The sequence below is a fragment of the Dromiciops gliroides genome, chromosome 3 (genome assembly GCF_019393635.1).
Source record: "Dromiciops gliroides isolate mDroGli1 chromosome 3, mDroGli1.pri, whole genome shotgun sequence".
NCBI lineage: Eukaryota > Metazoa > Chordata > Mammalia > Microbiotheria > Microbiotheriidae > Dromiciops > Dromiciops gliroides.
In genome coordinates, this window is record NC_057863.1 from 507,918,180 (window position 1) to 507,943,979 (window position 25,800).

Sequence of the window (25,800 nt, forward strand, 5' to 3'; positions counted from 1 at the left end):
TTGGTGATTGATGGATTCTTTCAGTTTCTATTTTGTCCTCTCATTCTAATATATCAGGAAATTTTTCTTTGATAATTTCTTTTTTTGTGTGTTTATTTTTGTGGATCAATGAGGGTTAAGTGACTTACCCAGAGTCACAGAGCTAGTAAGTGTTTAGTATCTGAGCCTGGATTCGAACTGATGTCCTCCTGAATCCAGTTCTGGTGCTTTATCTACTCTGCCACCTAGCTCAGCCATTCTTTGATAATTTCATAAAAGATATTGCCCAGGCTTTTGTCTTTTTGATCATGTCTTTCAGGTTGTACAATAATTTTTATGTTATCTCTCCTGGTTCTATTTTCTTGGACAGTTGATTTTCCAATGATAAATGTCACATTTTTTTCTATTTATTTTTTTAAAATTTTTTGATTATGTTTTACTGTATCTTAGTGCCTTATAGTCATTTGTTTCCATTTGTTCAATTTTAATTTTTAAAGAATTATTTTCTTCAGTAATGTTTCATACTTTCCTTTTTTATTTGGCTAAATCTATTTTAGGTTGTTATTTTCCTCAGTAAATTGTTGTATATCTTTTTCATGGTCTCTTGAATTACTTTTTATTTATTTACCCAATTTTTCTTCTGCTTCTCTAATTTGCTTTTTAAAGTCCTTATTAGGCTCTTCCAGGAATTCTTTTTGGGCCTGAGACCAATTTAGATTTTTCTTTGAACCCATTTTGTTACTATTGATTTCCTCTATGTTTATGCCTTGGTTTTCCCTATCATGATAGTAACTGTCAAGTTTTATTTTGTTCATTTGCTTTTTACTCATTTTTGTTCCTTTATTGTGATGATGTTTTTTATGTGTTTTAATTATATTTTTATTTATTTATTTTGCTTACTCATTTTTTCCTGATAAAAGTATTTTATTATTTTCCAGTTACATGTAGAGATAGTTTTCAACATTGGTTTATATATATAACATTAAACATATTTCTTCATTAGTCATGTTATAATAGAAGAGTCAGAGAAAAAAAGAATGTTTTTGGTACTGAGGTGCTGGATCTTACTGGTGGCTTTTACTGGGCTTCAGGGCTTAGCTACTTTCTTTCTCTGTAGAGTAAGCTTCCATTCTGACTCTTATTTGGAGGTTAGTCCTCCCTTCTGCCCCCCCCCCAGGTGGGGGCTAGTCTTCTCCAGGGGTGGTATCCTGGTGCTCAGTTGTAAAAATTAATAATGTCTTTATTTTGACTGGCCCTGGAGGAGTGATCTTGTTGTTGGTCAGCCTTAGGGGTGGTGCCCTGCTTCTGGGTGGCTCTATTTGCAGAGTCTCTCTGTTATCAGGCCCTGGAGGAGTAATTTTGTTGCAAATTGAAACCCCTTGCTGTTGGTATGCCCCAGAAAGATTCTCTCTGTTGGTAGGAGCTGGTATTGGGAACTTGCTGTTGACCAGTCTTAGGTAAGGCTTCACTACTGGTCAGCAGTGGGATTGAGGCCTCCCTCATGGTCTGTGCAAGCTTGGCAAAAGGTCACTGCTATGCTACCCAAACTGCTACTTCACTTGTCCATGGGCCTCTTGGTTTTCAGGGCACAGCCTCACTGGCAATTTGCTCCAGACTCAGACGCCTGATTTAGTTCCCCTGCTGTGAGCCAAGAAACTGCTTCTGCTACTGGTGCTGCCCTTGGACCTGACTTTGCTCCCACCAAGGAAAGATGCACCTTTGTTGCTGGGCTGGTAGGATGCTTCCTTCTCCTAGAACTATTCAGAGGAAGTTTTATCTTTGTTTGTAGGGGATATTTGGGAGAGCTCCAGAGGGTTCCTTCTCACTCTGCTATCTTGGCACCAGAAGTTCTTCTGAATTGTTTATTTCTGACATTATTTGTGTTAAAAGTGCTTTTATAATTATGTTCTTTTAGTTCCTAGGTTTGTCTTGGCAGGTAGACTCCAAGATAGTGTACCTTGTTTACAGTTATTTTAAATGGAATTTTCTATCTCTTTATACTCGACTTTGTTGGTGATACATAGAAGTGCTGATTATTTATGTGGGTTTGTTTTATATCCCTCAACTTTCCTAAAGTTTTTAGTTATTTCATGTAATTTTTAGTTCATTCTCTAAAATATACCACTACATCATGTGTAAAGATTTATAGTTTTGTTTCTCCTTGTCTATTCTAATTCTGTCATTCTTTTTTCCCCTTTATTGTGAAAGCTAAAATTTCCAGTATAATATTGAATAATAATAGTAATACTCATCATCCTTTCATCTCTGATCTTATTGGGAATGATCCTAAGTTATCTCCATTGCATATAATGTTTGCTGATAGTTTTAGATAAGATACCACTTATCATTTGAAGGAAAACTCAATTTATTTCTTTGTTCTCTATTGTATTTAATAAAAATGGGTTACATATTTTGTCAAAAGCCTTTTCTCCATCTATTCTACCTGGTTAATTATTTATTTATTTTCTTCTTCATTGGTAGTATATTCATCCTTTTAATTTTATTTTCTTATTCTAATAATTTGGCTTTCTGCTTTCTTTTTTTTACATCTATTTTTTTTTACCCAATAAAACCAGCTCTTGGTTTTATTTATTAGTTCCATGGTGTTCTTACTTTTAATTTTAATATTCTCTCCTTTAATTTTCAGAATTTTAACGTGGTATTTAATTGCAGATTTTAAATTTGCCCTTATTCTAGATTTTTTAGTTGTTTCCCCAATTCATTTGTCTGCTTTCTTTTCTATTTTATTTATGTAAACATTTAGAGATATTAATTTGATGCTATGTTACTGCTTTGGATGCATCCCATAAATTTTGGTATATTTATTATTATTGTCATTTTAAAAAGAAATAGATGAATGAGTCAATTAATAAATAAGCAAAGATAGATATTTAGATGGATAGATAGATAGATAGATAGATAGATAGATAGATAGATAGATAGATAGATAGATAGATAGATATAAACTTGACTCTTCTTGTACATTAGTCCTGCCTGGAGCTTTCCACCAAAATGATTGAAGGTTGACCCTGATCAGCTAGTGTTTAGCTGTATTCCCTTTGTTTCTGCAGCAGAGATATGCCACAAGTATCACTTCTTATTATATTAAAGTTAGACTCCTTGGAATCTCTCCATTTGGAAGAAATTATATAATATGTTAAGTATGGATTTCTCTAACAGCCATGGAAATTGATAGATAATTTTTTATAAACTAGGAACAAAAGTGTTTTCTCCCATCCTACAGCTTCTGAAAGGGGGGTTCAATTTCCATATTAATGTATAAATGTTTGCATAAATTAATAACCTAAAAAAGCCTCCCAAAGTTCAGATGATAATTCATTAATCATTTGTAATCCCACTATTTCCTTTTACTGCCTGTGTAACATTGGGCAAATCTTATATCTATGGTCCTCAGTTTCCTCAGATATGAAATCAAAGATTTGCAGAACATGGCCCCTGAGTTCTCCTTAAGCTCTTGATCTATAATAATGATGTCCTGTAAGTTTGATCTGAGCACTAAAAATCCATTTTGAACTGGTTATAGTTTTTGTTTGTTTGGTTTTTTTGTTTAATAGTGCCATAAAGGTTCAGCAATGAAAAGAGGAAGGTCTGTGAAGGACTGGGCAGTGTCAATTCACCTTCTGGGGCTAAGAAAATAAAAGCTCATGAGATGAATCAGGGTCAATACTATGTCTATCATTTTAAAAGGGGAAGAAAAAAGAATGGCCATAGAAAATGTAACCCTGTCAGGTTACCTTCTGTATAAAATTGATTAGTAGAATTTGCTTATCATGGTGAAAAATTAAATATCTATATGTATGTTTTATATATGTATGCATATATGATGCGTACATGCAGTATCTATCTGTCTATCATCTATCTATCTATCTATCTATCTATCTATCTATCTATCTATCTATCTATCTATCTATCTATCTATCTATCTATCTATCTATCTATCTGTCCTGAAATACAGTGGTTATCCTGAGTCCATCATTTCAGAGATACATGAAGGATTGATTTGGAGTGACTTCAAAAGAGATTCACGGAACTGATTAAAGATTCAAAAATAAGTCATCAGAACAAATGTTAAAATTAACTGTTAGCTTGGAATGGAGAAAAAAGATTGTTTTAATGAATTTTTTACCATCTTTAAGTTTATGGAAGATTATTATTTGGTACAACCTTACTCTGAAACATAAATATGAACTTGGCGATTTTTAAATAGCAATGAGACTGGTGACCCTGGTTCACAGACTTCATTGAATACCAGGTATAAGAAAACTGGAAAGGTAAAAGAGGGGGTTGATTATGAAGGACTTTGAGGTCAAATATATTTTATATGTGATCCTATATCTGATAAGGAGTGATTATTGAGTATATTGAGTAGTGGAGAGTGACATAGTGAAACCTGTGCATTAGGAAGATAAATTGCACAGATCATTGGAGAATGAACTGCAATAGGAAGAGCCTCGAGGCAAACAGATACAGTAGCAGGCTATTGCAATATTTCAGGAATATGATGGTGAGGGCCTGCACTAGGATGGTGGCAGGGTCAGTGGAGAGAAAGAACATATATGAGAAATATTACAAATGTAAAATTCACATGACTTTAAACAATATGGATATGAGGGGTAAGATATGGTGAGGAATGAAGAATTGCATCTTTATTATAAGCCTGGGGTCCTGAAAAGATGCCCAAAATGGCTAATTGAATATTCACAACTAGATGCCTATTGACATCTGAAACTCAATATTTCCAAACCAGAACTATTATCTTTTCCCCCAACCTCATCTTTTAAAACTTGCCTTTTTCACTTAAGGCAGCATTAGCCTTTTAATTATAGAGGGCACAGCCCCAATGCCATTCTTAACTCTTTAATGATTTATTCTCTTCTCATCCTCTTTCTTCATTCCAATCAGTTGCCAAATTTTGATCCAACTTACATAATATCTTTCATAACCAATGTAAAGAATTAATTGTTATTTGAGATTTTTATGCCTTGGCGCACACTGGCCTGGGGCTCTGCAAACCACATGGTGCTCCACCCACTGGTTGTAGCCATTGCCAGGGCTCTGGCACCTCACATCATCACCACTCACTCACGCCTACATGGGCCTGGCAAAATTATAATGATTGGAAGCCTAGTGAGGGCAGTCATGTGACTGTCAGAGCGGCCATTCCATTGACTGGGGCTGTATGGGGTGTTTCTAGGTTTGGGGGAGGAGAATTGGGCATTCTAGGTGGAAGCTGGAAAGTGACAGGCATTCTGCTGCATATTTTCGGCTGATTCCTGGGTGGTGGTATTTTTTCAGGTATTATAATTTCCTTTTCCCCATTTTATTTCCTTTCCCTTGATCCTACTGATCCTGTTTGTGTTTTTTTTTAAAGTTCATTCTTGTTAAAATAAATCTTGTTCTGTTTTGAGGGAGGCTGCCTATCTCCTTCCTTGCCCCAATATTGCGGTGAGCTGCTTAGCTAGCACTCCCCAATTAAAAATTGGTCCCCACAGGTTTTGGTGAGCCAGCCAGGATTTGATTAACCTAGTGAATTTCTTTAACCTACCCCCCCCCCTTATTTGCCCACGAGCCAACTAACCGGGGGACCTTCTTACCCCTCCCTCACTGCCCCCTTAGGCAATCTCCCTTGCTCTTAAAAAAAAAAAAAAAAACCTTATCGCTTATCTTGCTGGTCAGAGAAAAGCTGGTTCATTTTGAACTGCACCATGATTGAATATTTGGCTCCCGCCTTGTATATTCTATTTGGCATATTTTGGGACAGCATATTGTCCCAATTTAAACTGTTGGCCTGCTCAATACTTATTTGTGGCATTGCTCGTTTCCTCCTCACAAACACAGTAAAAAAAAATCTTTGGAATAACGGTATGGGAGAGTTTATCTTTCCCACTGAGCACATATACAATATTACTGGAAGCATTATAACTAAATTAGAACTTTACTATACCACTATCATTATAACTCAAATAACAATTAATTCTTTAAACCATCCACTTCCTTCTATTCACTTATCTATCACCTTGGTTCAAGGATTCACAATTTGTTTGTAGTTCACTTGACAATTGTAATAGCCCCCTAATATGTCTCCCTGACTTGTCTTTTTCTTCTCCAATTCATTATTCATATAGTTGCCAAAATGATATTCCTAAAATACAGTTTTGATTCTGTCACTAACCTACTTAATAAGATCTACCTGCTTCTTGTTACCTCTAAGATTAAATATTCTAAAATTAAAGTCATTCTTTTTAACCTTCCTTCAACCAATTTTTTTCTAGGATTATTAACTCTTTTTTTTTTGTGGGGGGGCGGTTGGCAGGGCAATGAGGGTGAAGTGACTTGCACAGGGTAACACAGCTAGTAAGTGTTAAAGTGTCTGAGGCCGGATTTGAACTCAGGTCCTTCTGAATCCAGGGCCGATGCTTTATCCACTGCACCACCTAGCTGCCCCCAGAATATTAACTCTTAAGGAAAGACTAATGAATTTTAAATATAGAAAAAGTATTTTTAAACAAGGTCAATGAAAGAATTTGTTTTGTGGGGTCTCCACGAAGGATTTATTTTTTAGTTAGATCAATGTGTTCATATTTCAATTTTCAAGATGTTTCTAATTAAAAAAAATTGATAAAAACTAGGCTTTTGTTACATTTTATTTTTAAAGAAATATATACATTTGTGCATATATGTATGTATGTATTCATATAGCATACATACATATGGTGTGTATGCATATAGCCACTGTATACATATACTTTTAGAGTATATATCTTATATATGTGCATATACATATGTATGTATAAATCTATATATGATTTAGTAATAACACTTTATATCCCCTTCTGAATATTTTTGTTTGTTTCTATTAGGTAGGTAAGTAGATAGGTAGGTAGATAGATGCATAGATAGATAGATAGATAGATAGATAGATAGATAGATAGATAGATAGATAGATAGATAAAACTCTTACATCTTTTACAAGTGGTTGTATTGTTTTGCTAATGAATTCTTGTGGATCACCTTTGCTATCATACCTCCTACCACTAATATTTGTTGGATAAGGTGATTTCTGAACTTTTTATACCTTGTCTTTTTGGCAACTGCTTTAAGCTTCTTCAGAAAAATGGTAAGAGAGTCTATATCTTAAAAAGTTCATTTCACATCTTTTTAAAGTTGACAGTATTTAAACAGTGGGTTGGTGTTGAACTAACCACAAGTGTAAACTCTCCTTATCCATTGGATTTTGTATTTATCTTCATTTTTGCTCTAATCACTTGATTTTTGTCACACAAATTACAGTTTAAAATGCAAGGGAATAGTTATATAGTAATATTATAATATAAAACTATTTTGCTAGCCTCTACATTGACTTTGAACTCCTTCAGATGGGGCACTGCTTCCAGGGTGTATTGTCCCAAGCTTCAGGGGGTCCTAGGTGGTACAATTTAAGGAAAGGCACATTATATACTCACCTGGCCTGTGCTCTGGTTTGTAAATAAGCCCAGATCAACTTGGTCTTTAACCTGGAAATAAAATTCTGTTTTGCTATTATTGTAAGTTCTGGGCAAACCTGTGCCCCACTCCCACCTGGACCCACCACTCAAGATTGCTTCCTGGTTTCCAGAATGGGAAAAACAACTGAGTTTTGCTTCAGAGACAGGAGAGACCTCTGTAATCTCCTCCCCCCCCCCCGCCCTGCATGAAACCACTCAGCTCTCCACCAGACCATGAAGTTAGTATCAAAATAAGCCACCACTGCAGCTGATTTGAAGGCTACTGAGGTCTCTTTCCCTGGTGTGGCCTGGGGCTGAATCTGCATGCATAGCAGTGGGGCTGTGCTTCATTTTCACCCTGGTACAACAGACCTTTCCTGCCAACCTTCTAAGTTGTGTTTGACTGGAAAATAATCTCACGCTGTCCTTTTCTGGTTTCTGCTTCTTTAGGAATTGTTGGAAGTTTTTGGTGTGATCATGGGGGAGCTCCAAAAAGTTGCTGCCTTTCTTGGCTGTGCCCAAATAACTATTATTGTTCGTAAATTTTAAGAGTACAAAGGAGAGTGAGCTCTTGAAGTAACAACACTATTGCTCAAAAAAACCTCCAAATAATGCCATAGGACAATTCCTGGAGCAGCAAAATCCACAGAAGAATGTTCCGAGTTCATTTTCCAACCAAGGATGGCTGGTAAGGATGGAAGGAGGGAGCTGCTGTGCTGAGACAGGAGTGGAGCCCAACCCTACAGTCATGCTGACACAAATCCAGTCCCAAGAAGACCTTACCAGAGAAGGAAACCCCCAAAGCCCCTGAATCAGCTAAAGAGCCAGTGTCATCTGGAACTAGGCTCATGGTCTGGTGAGAGGGCTGAGCCCTTAGCAGGAGGGAGAATACAGGGGTCTCTGCTGGTGCTGAGGTAGAACATGAGTATTTCACCCATGCTGGGAACCAGGAGATAGGCTTGATTAGCAGTGGCCCAGATGGAGGAGAGGCATGGGCTTTTCAGAGCTGACAACCACAGCACACAATGTTGGTTGATTAGCAAGTTGGTGTGAGGGGGTGGTCAAGATGGCAGAGGAAATACATTAAATGCACAAAAACAGCAATAAAAGAACCCCTGGAGCAGAAAAACACACAAAAATACAGGCTGAGATAATTCTCCAACTCTAGATAGATTTTAGGGTGCCATGAGTAAAGTCCAGACTCGCAATCATGCCAAAATAGACCCCATCCATGCTTCCTGGAATTTATCCCAGAGCCTCTGAATCAGGTACAGCACCAGCGTCTTCTAGAACTGAGCATGTGGTAGGGTGAGAGGGCTAAAAGGCTTGCTGGGGGGGTGGGAAGTGCAGGGGTACCCAGCAGGGAACCAAGAAGAAATCCTGAGTGGCAGGAGGCCCAGGTCGGGGAGGGGTGCAGGCTTATCAAAGCTAAGAACCACACCACAGAAATCTTTGCTGGTTGGTTGTTTAGTTAGTAGGCTTGAGGTTATCTTCAGACCACAGAACAGGCCAGGTGAAAACAAAACTTGCCCTCCCTCAAACCAAAACACCTGGGACCCTCTGATGCTGGGAACAGTAGGTCAGCCAAGAAGCAGGGCCTCCCAGTGGAGAGTTTAAAGTCAAGTAAAAGATGAGCAAGCAAAGAAAATTCAGAATTATAGAAAGCTTCTTTAGCAACAAGGAAGATCAAGTTGCACCATCAGATGAGCAAATCAACCACAGGACCCCTACATCGAAAGCTTCCAAGAAAAATATGAATTGGTCTCAGGCCATGGAATCTCTCAAAAGGGACTTTGAAGAGAAAGTAGGAGAGATAGAAGGAAGATGTAGAGAGAGGGAGGAAAGAATGGAAGGAGAAATGAGAGCCATGCAACAGAGTCATGAGAAAAAATCAACAGCTTGAAAAACCAAATGGAGAAGGAGATTAAAAAACTGTCTGATGAAAATAATTGCCTAAGAATTAGGATTGAACAAATGGATGCTAGTGACCTTATGAGAAACCAAGACTTGGTAAAGCAAATCCAATTGAATGAGAAAATAGAGGGCAATGTGGAATATCTCCTTGGAAAAATAGATGACCTGGAAAATAAATCCAGGAGAGATAATTTGAAAATCACTGTACTGCCTGCAAACAACAGCTTAGACACCATTCTCCAAGAGTTTGTGAGGGAAAATTGCCCCGATATTCTAGAAGCAGAAGCTAACATAGAAATTGAAAGAATCCACCGATCACCTCCTGGAAGATATACCAAAAGGAAAACCTCCTGGAATATTATAGCCAAATTCCAAAACTCCCAGGTCAAGGAGAAAATATTGCAAGCAGCTAGAAAAAAGGAATTCAAATACTGTGGAGCTCCAATAAGGATAAAGAAAAATCTTGCAGATTCTGCATTAAAGGACCACAGGGCATGAAATATGATATTCCAGAGGGCAAAGGAACTAGGACAACAGCCAAAAATCATGAACCCAGCAAAACTCAGTATAGTCTTTCAGAAGAAAAAAATGGGACTTCAATCAAAAAGAGGACCTCAGGCATTTATGATGAAAAGACATGAACTGAATAGAAAGTTTGACTTTCAAATACAAGCCCTGGAGAATCATAAAAAGGTAAACTGGGAAAAGCAAGTTGTTGTGGAGTCATCTACATACCAAGGAACAGGTGAGGTGAGTGAAGAATCTGCTCCTCCTTAAATCATACCACCTGGGACCTCCTGAAGCTTGGGATAACACAGCCTGGATACAGTGATCCACTTTAAGAAGCTAAAAGTCAAGTAAAAGAAAGGCAAGATGAGCAGATAGAGAAAGGTGAGGACCATAGAAAGTTTCTTTAATGCACTGTGGGAGGCAGAAGGGCGGAGTTAGCATGGGGTGAAATTGCACATGAAAGAAACAGAAAAGGGCTTATGGAGTGGGGGAAGAGATGGGGGGAAGAACAGGGCAGTATATGAAATTCATACTCATTAGAATAGGCTCAAAGAACTTAATCTCTTCAGAGTAGGCTCAAGGAAGGATTAACACACACACACACACACACACAATTTCATGGGGGTAATCTATTTAATCTGGGAAGTAAATGAGCGTAACACTCATCAGAATTGTTTCAAAGACTTTAATCTCATGAGAATTAGCTCAAGGAGGGAATAACATACATACTCAATTGGGTGGAAAAATCTATCTAACCCTGCAAGAAAATAGGAGGAGAAGGGGATAAAAAGAGAAGAGCAAAAGAAGGTAAGGCAGTTTGGGGAAGGGACAGACAGAAGTAAATCCCTTTTGAAGAGGGATAAGGTGAAAGAAGATAATAGTATAAATATCATGGGGAAGGGAATAGGATGGTGGGAAACAGTTAAAAATAGTAATGATGAAAAAGAGAAAAGGGAGAAATGTTAAAAAATATTTATAACAACTTTTCATGGTGGCTAAGAATTGGGAATCAAGGGAATGTCTATCAATTGAGGAATGACTGAAGAAGCTGTAGTATGTGATTGTAATGGAATGGTATTGTGCTATAGGAAATGACAAACACGATGATCCCAACAAAACCCGGAAAGACTTACATGAACTGATGTATAGTGAAGCGACCAGAACTGGGAGGACTGTGCATATTGACAGAAGTATTGTTCAATGAGTAATTGTGAATGAGTTAACTACTCTCAGCAATACAACAATCCCAAGGCACTAATGATGAAGCATGCTATCTACTTCCATAGAAAGAACTGATAAAAAGAACAAGTGTGGATTGTACATATAAAACTTATATCAGATTGGTTGCTGTCTTATGGATGGGAGAGGAAAGGGAGGGAGGGAGAAAAATTTGGAACTCTAAATCTTATGAAGATGAATGTTGAAAAACTACCCTTACATTTAACTGCAAAAATAAAATAAGTGTCTGTTGCATTGGAAAACAAACAAACAAAAAAAGAAACCAGAGAGATCATAGTGGGTTTGAATTGTCAAGAAAAGTTTCCAGGAAGAGGTATGGTTTGTGAGAGTTTATGGAGATGAGAGATATTTGAGAAGGTAAATCAATAATTTAGATAGCTATAATAGCAATTAAAATATAATACATGCATAGGAAAGCTACAAAATATTTTAGGAACTACAAGGTGATCATTTCCAGTTGTTAGCTTCAGTAAAAGTTTTATAGTAGGGCATCCACCTTATCTGGAGCCTGAAGAATGGAAGTGAGATGAGATTGTGTTAAAAATTATTGGAGTTTATGCGACAGCTAGATGGTGCAGTGTGTAGAGTACCAGTCCTGGATTCCAGAGTACCTGAGTTCAAATCTGGCCTCAGACACTTAAAAATTACTAGCTGTGTGGCCTTGGGCAAGTCATTTAACCCCAATTGCCTCACAAAAAAATAAAATTATTGGAGTTTTAGCTGACTCATTTGGGAGGGGCCACACCTGGCCCACCCTGAAATTACGTATGCTACTGAGGTCAGAAGGAGAACTCTCCATTGGCAGATTTGAAGGACCTCTCCTTTTGTGGGAGGGAGATTGAACACTCATGTAGGAAAGGCAAAGAGTCGCTTCGAGAACTCTCTCATGCTTGGCCTTTCTCTCTCTCTCTCTCTCTCTCTCTCTCTCTCTCTCTCTCTCTCTCTCTCAGTTCTTCCTGGTGATGCAGGAAAGCTAGCAGACTTTCCAGGTTTTAGTAAGTGAACACCATAAAACCTGTATTCCTTTGAATTAGCTTAATTGGAAATGATCTGGGGATTGCATAGACTTAGTTTAGAGTTAAGAGAATTTATCTGCATTTCTTTTTCCCTATTTCCTTATCTTTGATTTTTATTAATTTCATCTTTGTTGTATAATTAATTCCCAAGTAATAAAACCTTATCCTTTTGTGGAAAATAAAGCTGTAAGGCTACTTTCTTATTGGCCTGGGAGAAATATCTAAAAGGGCAGTTCAGAGGGGAGGAAGCTTTGAACCTAAATGTCCCTCGTTATTTCTAGGACCCCAATATTAAAGCACGTCACCCAATTAATGCTCCATATGTTAAATTTTGGCCCCTTCAAGAGATAGTACATTCCAGGTATAGGGGAGACTGTGAGCAAAAGAATGAACCAAAACCAGTTTTATAGAATAATGAACCATCTGATTAAGCTTGAATAAAGTCTATTTAAAAGGGAACAATTTGGAAAAGAAGACTTGAAAACTAAATGTGTTAGGCTTTGGATACAAGACTGAGAAGTGTGGATTTCATTAAATAGAAGATAAAACCATTGAAGGTTTGTGAACTAGATTGTGATAAGATCAAATCTGTGTTTTAAGAAGATTAATCTAGTAATGAGACATAGAAGAACATCAAGAGACTGGAGGCTGTGACCCCTTAGGAAGCTATTGAAAAAAAAAAAACTAAGGGAGACATAAAGTTGACCTAAATGGGATTAGAAAGGAAGATTCAAAGAGCCACTGCTAAGGCATGTTCACTTCGTATTATAACCAATAATTTTATCTGTATAATGTAATATAGCATTTTATATTTTTTCAACAAATATGGGCCTTCCCCCCCAATTAGTTCCAAATTCCTTAAGAGTCCTCTTCATAAAAAGTAACACAGAGTAACATATATTTACTATATGCATATTGAATATACAATATGTGGTATAGGATGGTAATGGAATATGACTGTGTAGTAAGAACAGACAAGTAGGATATCTTCAAAAAAAGCTTGGAAAGACATATGAAATGATGTATTGGGAAATGAGCAGAACCAAGAGAACACTGTATGCAGAGATAGCAATATTGTTCAATGAAGAACTGTGAATGACTTGATTATTCTCAACAATTGAACAATCAAAGAAAATCTCAAAAGAATCATGATGAAAGATACTATCCACCTCCAAAGAAAGAACTAATATTGATGGAACAGACTGAAGCATGATGTTTTTCACATTCTTTCATTAAGCGACAAACATGGTGATCTTTTGCATGATCATATATGTATAACCCATATCGGATTGTTTGACATCCTATAAATATTGTTTATGCATAGTTGTTGGAATAATATCTCCCACATTAGACTTAGTTTCTTGCAAGCAGAGCTTGCATTTGTGTTGTTTAGTCATTTCCAACTCTTCATGATCCCATTTGGGGCTGTATATAATTTATATTATATGTAAATGTATATAGGCATCCAGGCAGATAGCCTGTGGGTAGATATGGAAGATGGGAGATGTAATTGCTTGTATGGACAATTTTTTAATCTTTTATTTGAAGTTTTGACTTTATGTGCTTTTGAGTTATTCTCTTCTGTGTCATTGTCAACTCTGACATCATAAAATACATTATTACTACTACCCTGATGATGACTACAACTACAACCAAAATGACAACCACAACTACTACTACTACCACTAATACCACCAGCACCATCACTACTACCACTCATTTTTGTTTCTGAGGCACTAGAAGGTGAGTTTAAGGTATCTCCTACTCTAAGAAGCAGAACAAATTGACAACCTTTATTTTTCTCCAAGGAAATCTTCATTTACAACAGCCCATTCCTTTCCTCAATTTAGGGTTTTAATAGATCCTTTTTTTGTTTCTCCATGGGCATCACAATTCTCCTCTTCTGTGACTGGCCTTAGTTGAATCTTTTTCCTTGGGAGGAAAAAAGTAGGTGAGGGAAAGCCTTTCCTTTATTTCATAGTTCAGTGCCAGGTTGCTTGCCTCTAGGTGAATAGACCTAATTGACATATTTGATTTGAGGGCTAGGAGGGGGAACAGACTTTTTAATTTTTATTTACAACACTGTATAATGGTCCTTTTCTTATCAAACAACTAAAGTAAAGCCCCTCCCCTTGTCCCCTTCTTTATTTTTTTTCTTCTAAAAACAAAAAGGGCAGCATTCCCAGAGGTTTTTTTCTTTTAATTTTTTCACACTGAGATGTGCACCAGTGTCTTTCATTTCACCTTAGTCCCTAAGGTATTTCAATTTCACTTTAATCCCTCTGAGATTTCTTGAGCTGAGAATCTCCACCTCCTCCCCTACTGAGACTTTTAGAGCTTGATTGTATAGTTTTCATTTCAGCTTTTGCCTCTCTGAGGATTTCTTACCCCTGAGGTTTTTTTCTTCACTGAAGTCTTTCACTTTACTCCTTTAGGCATAAAGTGTACTGACCTACACTTGAATGTGATAGAATTACTGTATTACTGCTGTTCTTTATGAATGTTACAATTCCTCTCTTCCTCTCAGGCTTTCTCTTATGTTTAGAACATGCTCCCTCCTGTTTTTGTCAAGTCTCAGTTCATTCAGGAAGCCTTAAAAAAAACTCTCAAAGTTATTGGACAGCATATCTTTGAAAATAGTATAATACATTTACTTTTTATTTCCAGATACTTACTTGTCACATATATACACACATGCTCCTTAAGGGAAGGAACTTTTAAAAAATATATACCTATAGAACCTACCAGAGTGCCTGTAATATAGTAGATATTTTACATATGATTGGTTGTGGTTACAATTTTTAAACTAGCAACAAACACTTAAGAAGAGAACTCTTATATTGCAGGCTTTTCTCTAGGTCATAGGGGTAAAAATAAAGAATTTAAGAGAAAAAGGGGAAAAAACTATTAATAATGGGGAATTGAAGCAAACATTTTTGTGTGTGATTTTACCTACACACACATATATATATATATATATATATATATACATGTATATGTATATATACACAAATACATACATACATAAACACATATGCTTGTGGAAGAATAAGGAAAGGCTTCATGAAGTAAGCAGTGCTTGAACAGCATCTTGAACAAAGAGATTTTTATAATGTGGAAGATAAGAGGGAGCACATTCTATGAATGAGGGGCAACCAGTCCTCATGAGATTGGTAGTTTACTCAATAGAGCTGTGCCATAATCAGATTTCTGTTTAAGAAAGACCATTATACCTGCAGATTGGAGTGCTGAATGACTCAAGGAAGGGATATCATTAAGGGACTATATGTTTTAGTAATCTAGGGTACATATTGATGATGCAAACCTGAAATAAGGTGGCAGCTGTGCAAACAAAAAGAGTTCATATTGAGAAATGTTGTAGAATCAAAACTAAATTGTGGCAAATTATTGGTTATGTGAAGTCAGGAAGAAGGAGAAATTGAGAATAATATTGAGGTTATGAGTCAAGAATAATATAAATATGTTACTGTCTTTGACAGAATTGGGAAAGTTTGGAAGAGTTCAGGGTTTGGGATATTGTGAATGTGAGTGCAATATTAGACATGTTGAGTTTAAAATAACTATATGGTATACAGTTTGAATTGCTAAGCCAGGAACAGGTGATGTGAAATTGAAGCTCAATTAAAAAAAAACTACTGGGGACTAAGATACACAGGTTTGGTGATCATTGGTCTTGAGATGATAATTGCATTGACCAATGTACATATAAAATGGATACACATGTGTATATATGCACATGTATACATGCATATGTATTCATATGGGTATTGTTTTATAAGTGTATGTATACATGTGTACACACATGCACACACACATACACATGGATGCACATATAGATATTCTGTACATGTGCATGTATATCTATGTCTATGCACATATAAAGCCATGTATATGTGCATACATGTGTGTGTGTTTGCATGCATGTGTATGGATATGTAGAGGGATGGGGGGGGGAGAGAGAGAAAGAGATCTTATAATGGAATATTAGGGAATACACATAGGTTAAAGACATGATATGAACAAACCAGCAAGGGAAATTAAGAAAGAACAGTCACAAAAATAAGAGGAGAATCAGGAAAGAGTAGGGACAGAAAAACTCAGAGAGGACAGAGTATTCAGGAAGAAATGATAGTTAATATCAAATGCACAAATAGGTTTAATAGAAGAGAACTCATAAAAGATCTTCAGATTTATCAAATAAGAGATGTGGTAACATTGGAGAGAGCAATTTCATTTGAATTACAAGATTACAAACCAAATCATAAAAAGTCAAAAAGTAAATGAAAGAAGGGTTGGTAGAGGAAGCAAGTGTAGACAGCTTTAAAAAAAAAATTAGCTAAGAAAGAGAGGAGAAAGGGCCTTGGCTGAAATGGAGATTTTATTTATTTATTTATTTTTGGGTCAAGGATAGGGTATTTTTGAACACGTTTTGAAAGGATAGGGATAGGGAGGGGTTGATAATGAGAGATAGCAATATAGATGACTAAATGAAAAAGAGGGTGGGAGTACAATCAAGTGGAAATCTAAAGAGGAAAATCTTGGCAAGGAAAAGGATGGCCTGTTTGTCAGAGAAAGGTAGGAAATATGTGACTATGCTACAAATTAATATTCTGGTTATTTATAGATGGCTTTAAACAAACTGAGAATTGAAAGCCACACTGAAAAAAGATTTGTCTAGTCAATATAGAATTCAACACCTAAAACAGGCAGCCTGATAAGGAAGGAACAAAGCAACGATTCTTAAGAGTCAAACTCTCTCACTGACAAATATTAAACTGCATTAACACCATTCTGCCAAGAGATGTACTTTCGATTTTCTATGTTTGGGCTTCAAGCAACTGTTATCAAACTTTGAATGAAATAGTGTGGGAAAGGGTCAATCTGATCTGACATAGGAAATTTTGTATTACTGATTATTCCCAAACACATTTCGTATGTGAGACTGAATAAAATCTTCTCAAAATTTTATTTATGTGTATCCAGTTGTAAAACTATCTCCGAAAAAGGTTCAGTGTTCAACAAACCAACTTTATTATCTGCCAGGCTTCTTTATGAAGAAATATAATAAAAGCCTCATAGGACACATTTTCTCCAAAGTTTCAACTATTTAAAACACTTTAACAGGAAAAACTTCTGAAAGGGAAATTGTAAAGCAGGATGTAGAATGTTAATATATCATATGGGAGAACTTTATAAGGGGAGAGTTCTTAAGAAATTTTATTGTAATTCCTTTCCCTAAAGGTCCCAAATATGGTAAATGAGTAGCCATTTGATTGAAAGTTGAAATAGTTTGTTTTACTTAACCACCTCTATCAGGTACAGGAGAATTTGCTGCCAATCAGAGTGAGTTAGAGTCATCCTCAGAAATGCAATAATAAGTTTGGAATTATTGTGATATGTACCATTTTCCCTAGTTTTGATTTTAATTTCTTTCAAAGTTACCTTAAGTTTATAAGCTCTAAACTTATTGTTTAGGAATATAAATGGTTATATTATACTACTATATTAGTAATTATTATTCCTCCTATGTATCAGGATTGTCCAATAAAATGTCTTCATGACTGAACATTTTCTTAGATATTCAAAACTTCCAAAATCTATCTGAAGTAGGAATTAAGCAAAAGAATTAAAACAACTTCACCTATCTCTTTAAGCCAGGTGGCTAAGAACCCAAATATGGTCAATGGTCAATGAGCACCCTTCCCCCTGTGAGTGAGATTTTCCCATCCCTTAAATATAAGTGATTTGACCATGATAGTAATCAGTATAATAGACTAGAAATGGTGATTCACTCATTTTTAAATGTTCTCTACTCTTGTAAGTTATGCACAGAGCATAGATATTATGCAATTAGTCTTCATGTACTCTAATGTATTCCTTAGTGGAAGTAATGTGTTCTCAGGTATCAACGAATGGTCTGGATAACTAAGTCCATTTTACTGTGTTCATTGTGGCTCATTTTGGTTAACCAAGGACCCCAAAATAGTATCTTTTAAGCTGAAATAACCAAATAACTTCAGAGAAAGTAAGACTACCATCAGACCAAAATCAGCTGCTCTAAAAGGATCTACATGTGTTGTCACAAACTCATATAAGATCAGAACTTCCTTGGAGTGGGACCAATCAGCATTAGAGACTGAAAGAGGTCAAGAGCAGTTCAAGAGTATGTGTAACAATGATAGCAACTTTGGACAAAGGATTGAATCCTACGCTACTTCATGATTTCTGCCTTTCTGGACATGAGTGTTTTATCTGTTGTATATGGGGGAGAGAGGTTTGTCTAAAAATAGTAGTGTATAAATACTTAGAAGCCTTGTAAGGGTAAAAAACCCTGCTTAGCCCCAGGTTCTGCATCTTGCAGGTCCTATCCCTGCCTGTCTGGGTTTATTGTGAGATAGGCTCTCTCTCAATTAAACTATTTTCTAAGGTTTGGAGACATCACTGTTTCTTTGTCTTTGTCAGACTTAGAAATTTTCACGACAATGCCAAGTCATTTCACCAAAATACAGTAGTAGACCTTCACAAGCTGAGGCACAGGATGGCAATAGCACTTCATCCTATTCAGCAAAAAAAGAAGGGAAATTTGATCAGTAAAGGATAGCAACATGGAAGCATATGACAATACTCTGCAACAACATCACTTTGTGCTACAAGAGATCTCATCTGAAGAATTGAGGCACAGAGGGTACTGGGGCAGGATATGTCCATGTGTGTATTTATCTAACATGTCACTAACCTTTAGGGAAATAATTCAGCATCTAGCTAGGGCTATGTAAGTCTTAGAGAAGTTATTTGTGGAAGAGACTAAGGCTTATGAACTATGTTTTTACCAAAGTTTGAAGAGGCTACCATACTTTGACATCTAATACCTAGGGAAAATGTTGCGAAAAGCAAAGAAGTCATAAGGAGATAATGCTGAGATTTTCCAGGAAGACAGCCAACACCTGTTATTAGATCTGCACAAATGAGGCCAGAAAGTCTCAATGGTGTCTAACTCAGGTTCGATATTTGGGTTTTCTTTTGGTTGCTGGAACTGATCCATCGCTCCTAAGTGTGTCCAGACTATTCAACAACTCTCTGCTCCCTCTACTAAGAAGCAGCTAAGGGCTATTCTGGGAGCAGCTGGATATTGCAGACAATGGATACCCTCTTTTGGTGAAATTACTAAGACTCTTACATCTCTAACCAAAAGTTTTGTCCCAGAACCTTTACAGCTGGATTCCCAGAATCTTTTAGCTATAACAGAATTAAAACAGGCCTTGTTATCAGCACCTGCACTAGGACTCCCAGATTACAGTAAGTCTTTTACGATTTTTGTATGTGAACAGAGAGAAGTATCTTCTGGGGTCCTGATTAAAAAATTAGGACCTGTCCAGCACCTAATACCTTATTATTCCACTCAACTTGATTCTGTAGTTGCTGGAGTACCATCTTTCCTTTGGGCCATGGCGGCTACTACTCTTTTGGCAGAAAAGGCTCTGATCTGGTCTTAGGTAACCCTCAAATCATGCAATGCCCTCATGAAGTTGAGGCTCTCTTACTATGTCATAGGACACAGGCTTTTTCAGATTAAAGGCTCACCAGATATGAAGTAACCCTGCTATGAAGTGAGAGAATCACTTTAAAGTATTGTACAGTCCTTAACCCAGCAACACTGCTCCCTGACCTGCTGCTCTTGGGGAGCCTTTGCACCTCCCTAGTTGACATAGCTGAGAAACCTTGTGATGATCTTTTTGACACACCCTTAGAGAACCCTGAATTTATTTTCTATACTGACAGATGCTCTTTTAAACATGAGGTAACCTGATGTATAGGTGCTCCTATAGTTTCTCTGCCTTCACATCTTAGTGCACAGCCTGCTGAACTTGTGGCTTTCACACAAGCCTGTTGTCTAGCCAGAGAAAAAAGTGGCTACTATTTACACTACTACTACTATTTATTCCAGAAATAAATTCAGTGACTGCCCTGCTGCAGGAATGTTATGGCTGCAGAGAGGATTTTTAACCTCTGCTGAAAAAGTTATTGCTAATGGAGAATTTATTAAAGCTCTCCTATCTTCCTTAAAACTTTCATCTGCTCTAGCTATTGTTCTTTGTCCTGTTCATACAGGAAAAAGCAACACTGTTTCAAAAGGGAACAAGTGTGCTGACAATGCTGCTAAGCTTGCTGCTTTGGAAGCCCTGATGAAGTTTCTATTTCTCTTACTTATGATAAGTCTGAAGTAGAGAAGTGGAAAAAGAAATTCAAGGCTAAAGAAGTCAATGGAGTCTGGGTGACTCTAGAGGGGAAGCCAGTTCTCTCCTGGAGCTTCTACTGTCAGATATGCCTATATCTATTCACAGAAAATGCCATTTTGGCACACAAGGGATTGTGGACTCAGTAAAGAGGGTTTAGATTGCCCCTGGAGTTACTAATGTGGCCTCCAGGCTTATTTTCCTGTCTGTCAGACTTATAATCAACATGCCTTTTTTGCTAAAACTTATGGAAGGTGTCCTTTAGCATTTACACCTTTTGAGCATCTACAGATTGATTATATCACAGTGCCTACGGCAGGACATTACAAGTTTTGTCTTGTTATAGTTGATCAACTCACTTGGTGGGTGGAGGCATTTCCCAGCCCTTTGTTGCTAAAACCTTCCTTAAAGAAATTGTTCCTAGCTTTAGTCCACCCACCTGCATTGATTCTGACAAAGGCACACATTTTACTGATTCTGTTCTATCTCAAATCTACTCTTTCCTATGAGTAACTCTAAAGTACCATACACACTACTACTCACAAAGTTCAGGCCAGGTAAAACATATGAATAATGAGCTTAAGAGCATGATTGGCAAATTATGCACTGAAACTCATTTGAAGTGGCCTGTTGGCACTGTTCTATCTGCAGAGCAGGCCAAGAGGAGAACTACATATATCACCTTTCAAGATACTTTTTGGCTATCCCCCTATTCAATAAAAACTTTTACCCCAGTATATACATCATTGGTGGTTGGAGATACCTCCATTGCTTCCTATATACAGGAATTGCAAGCCAGGCTACGTGAACTCCATGAGGAAGCAACAGCATTACAGGCTGGCCCCTTGGACTTCCCCTTACATGAATTGAAACCAGGAGACAGTGTATATATCAAAATTTTTCATCAGAATAGTGGGACCCAGCCAGCTTAGGATAGTACTTTCCAGGTATTGCTGACAATTCCAACTGCCATCAAAATTGGTGAGAAGGACTCCTGGATCCATTGCTCCCACATAAAACCAGTACCAACACTTGATGAGTAATGTGTTTATGGAGATTGTGTAATAATGAATAATAATGTTAGTTAAAATGTTACATAAGGGTTTCTTTTTTATGCCAGTGTATATACATTTTGAAATTAATAGAATGAGTTTATTTTCATAGAGATTTTCATTCTTTTTAGATTGTGTTTTAAACCACTTTGAATTTTGTTGTCTTTTATTTTTCCATGTGTATTTTGTTCTCTTCATCTATCTTTCTATTTTTAACCAATGCATTTGGTTTATTTCATAATACAATATCAAGTCTGGAAGGATTATTCTCCCATATTCCAAATTGTTTGTGTTTTCAACTGATTATTTGATCAAATTATATAAAGTGTTTCCTTGGTAAATTTATTCCCATGATAAATGTAAATTAATTCCAGAAGTACTATTTTTACTAAATTAAAAAAGTTATTATTTGGAATTATTGCATGTAATATCTTATATTCTGAATGAAAGCAAATTCACATTTTTTGTGGTCATCATTATCCTCAATTAAATCCATATGAGGGGGACAGCTAGGTGGTGCAGTGGATAGAGCACTGGCCCTGGTTTCAGGAGGATCTGAGTTCAAATCTGGCATCAGGCACTTGACACTTCTTAGCTGTGTGACCCTGGGCAAATCACTTAACCCCAACTGTCTCACCCCCAAAAAACTCCATGAGACTTGGATTATGGGAATTTACCATTTAAGACATTAATTGTCTTCATTCTGTGTTATCAGATGCCAGTTGGCCAAGATGCCAGCCAATCTCAAGAGGAATACATACAAGAGCAGACATTGAATTGTCACAAAAGGGGAGATATGCACAAAGTCCAGGTAGTGCACTGCCTTGGAAAAGTCTGAGAGAATGGCAAAAGGCAAGGTTGGATTCTCTTGTTTTAATTTTCTCCTGCATAGCACCAGAAGTCCAGGCTATGCTTGACTGTGATTCCCCTTCCTATATGCCTGATGTCATGGACATCTCAATCCTATGCATTTGATTAAGCCTGACTCAATTTCCCCTCAGCATGTAGAGCCATGAAGTTTGTCAATGCTCATTTCTTTTATTTCTCTGTTCTTTTATGGTAATCCCCATAATTATCTCAGGTGTCATGATAAATACAACGTTGGATTTGGTCTTGACATCTACTGCCAGTTATATTAGATACTTAAATTTCTCATAATGGCATGAGGACAATTAGGCAGATGATGGAAAAAGTGATGAAAAAAGATAAAAAAATTATTTTCTAAATTAATACCACAGGAGGGAGTTTAGTAATATTAAGTTTTAAAGAATGTTTCACTTTTTGTTTTTATTATATGTTTCATGTGTAACAACTGGACAATAATTGTAAAATCTCTAAAAGATTCTGAATTTCCTTAGACATGTTTTTGAGAAGTCTCATTATTTCATTTGGTTATTGACAAAGATATTTAAAGTTGTGTTAAGATAAATTTTGTCGGAAAATTTCCATCTGATTACCAATATCTGAAACACTTGAGAGACTTTACAATCACATTGAAACTCTTCAGCTGAGACTTGATAGTCTTGATGATCAGCATACACACCTGAAAGACTTTCACTCCACAACTATACCCAGAGGACATCCCATGAACCATCTGAGAAAAGACTTCCAAAGAGTTAAATGGACATTTTCCTGTTTTCCTTTTCTCCATTCCATATACTGTTCTGTTTGTAACATCCACTTACTAAAGGGGATTGCCCCTTTTAGTTTTTATCTGTTTGTAATATCCACCTGCTAAAGGGGAGTGCTCCCTTTAGCCTCTGTTAGTAGCTAAATTTCTTTTCTCTCTTTTCATTCCCTTTACTTTGTTAGTCATGAGTATCTGTAATGTAAGGAAATTATATTTCTTCATGAAGCACAAGGGGCAGAGTGAGAATCAGGGTGCCACCACCTGCTGAGAAAGACATTGTGAGAATCAGGGCAACAGCCCCCTAAAAAGGAAGCATGTTACTAGCTCCTGGAAGCTGCCTGGTGTCCGGAAGTTACGTCTATTCATAGACTGCCTTTAGGTCTTGTCAAACAATGGACCAGCCACATAGCTTGGACCTATATGTGGGGACTGCCCCTCTTCCAGTCCCACAGGAAGTTTCCACTGGAAAAGACTGAGAATTGTCATTTTTTCATTTGGGAACCTGTGTGTGGTGGCAGAAGCAGGCAGGGTAGACAGATATCCTATCTTTCAGAATTTCACTTATTCTCTTTGGAAGCATTGATAGCTAGATGAAAGTGCATTTCTCTCTCTCTTTCTCTCTGCTAACCCCTAATATACTTTAATAAATGCTTAAAAGCCTAAATTGTTGCTGAATTTGTTGAGGGGGCAAGTAAGGCAACCACACATTTTATATATATATATATATATATATATATATATATATATATATATTTTTTTTTTTTAGTTAGGCAATTGGGGTTACGTGACTTGCCCAGGGTCACACAGCTAGTAAGTATTAAGTGTCTGAGGCCGTATTTGAACTCAGGTACTCCTGACTCCAGGGCCGGTGCTCTATTCACTGCGCCACCTAGCTGCCCCCACACATTAGATTTTAAACATGACACTAAACAAGTTTTGGTATATGAATGTAATGGAATACTATTGTGCTATAAGAAATAAGAGCAGGAGGAATTCAAAGAAACCTGGAAGGACTTAAGGACTTACATGAACTGATGCTGACTGAGAGGAGCAGAACCAGGAGAACGTTGTACACAGTAACAGCAACATTGTGTGATGAACAATGGGGATAGACTTGGCTCTTCTCAGCAGTGCAATGATCCAAAACAGTTTCAAAGAACTCATGATAGAAAATGTTCTCAACATCCAAAAAAAAGAACTGTGAATTATGAAAGCAGATTGAACCATACTGCTTCTACTTTTGGACTGTTTTTTTTCTTCTGTTTTGAGGTTTTTGCCCTTGTGCTCTGATTCTTCTTTCACAAGATGACTAATGTAGAAAAATGTTTAATGTGATTGTACAGATACAACCTATAACAGACTGTTTTCTGTCTTGGGGAGGAGAGAGGGAAGTGAGGGTGGGAGAAAAATTTGGAAATAAAAATCCTGTGAAAACAAATGTTGAAAAATATCCTCCTATGTAACTGGAAAATAATAAAATAATTTACAAATAAAATAATTATAGACAATATAAACTATTTGGGAGGCTGCCCAGTATGGCATATCCAGGAACTATATGAACCCAATTACAAAACATTTTTCATGCAAATAAAGTCATATGTCAACAAATGGAAAAATATAAATTGATCGGGATAGGCCATGCTAATATAATACAAATGACAATTATGCCTAAATTAATCTACTTATTCAATGTTATACCAATCAAACTACAAAAAATATTTCATATAGCTTTAAAAAATAATAAAATTCATATAGAAGAACAAAAGTTCAAGAATATCAAGGGAATTAATAAAAATGCATAGGAAGGTGGCCTAGACAAACCAGATATAAAACTATATTATAAAGTAGGAATCATGAAAACTATTTGTTACTGTTTAATAGAGTGGAATTGCTTAGGCACACAAAACACAGCAATAAATGAATAGAGCAATTTCCTATTTGATAAAACCAAAGACTCTAGCCACTAGTATAAAAACTTACTATTTGACAAAACCTGTTGGGAAAACTTGAAAATAGTATGGCAGAAACTAGGTATAAACCAATATCTTACACTGTATACCAAAGTAAATTCAAAATGGGTACATCATCTAGACATAAATGCTGATACCACAGGCAAATTAAAAAAGGAATGAATAGTTTATTTGTCAGATCTACAGAACAATTTTTACAGTTAGTGTTTCTGAAATATATAGAGAACATAATCAATCATATGAAAATATAATTCACTCCCCAGTTGAGAAAGGGTCAAAAGATAAGAACAGGCAGCTTTCAGAGGAAGAAATTAAAGCTACCTATAGTGATATGAAAAAAAGTTCTCAATCACTAAAATGATTAGAGAAATGCACATTTAAAGCAATCTGAGGTACCACCTCATACCTATATGATTGGCTAATATGACAGAAAAGAGAAATGATACATTTTGGAGAAGATGTGGGAAAATTAGAACACTAATGCACTGTTGGTGGAGCTGTTAAATGATCCAAATACTCTGGAAAGCAGAATATATTTATAGCCAAAGGGCTATAAAACTGTGCATACCCTTTGACCCAGAAATACCACTACTAGGTCCATACCCCAAAGAGTTCATAAAAAATTGGAAAAGGACCCACATGTTCAAAAATATAATAGATATAATATATAATATAATAATATAATATAATATAATATAATATAATATAATATAATATAATATAATATAAT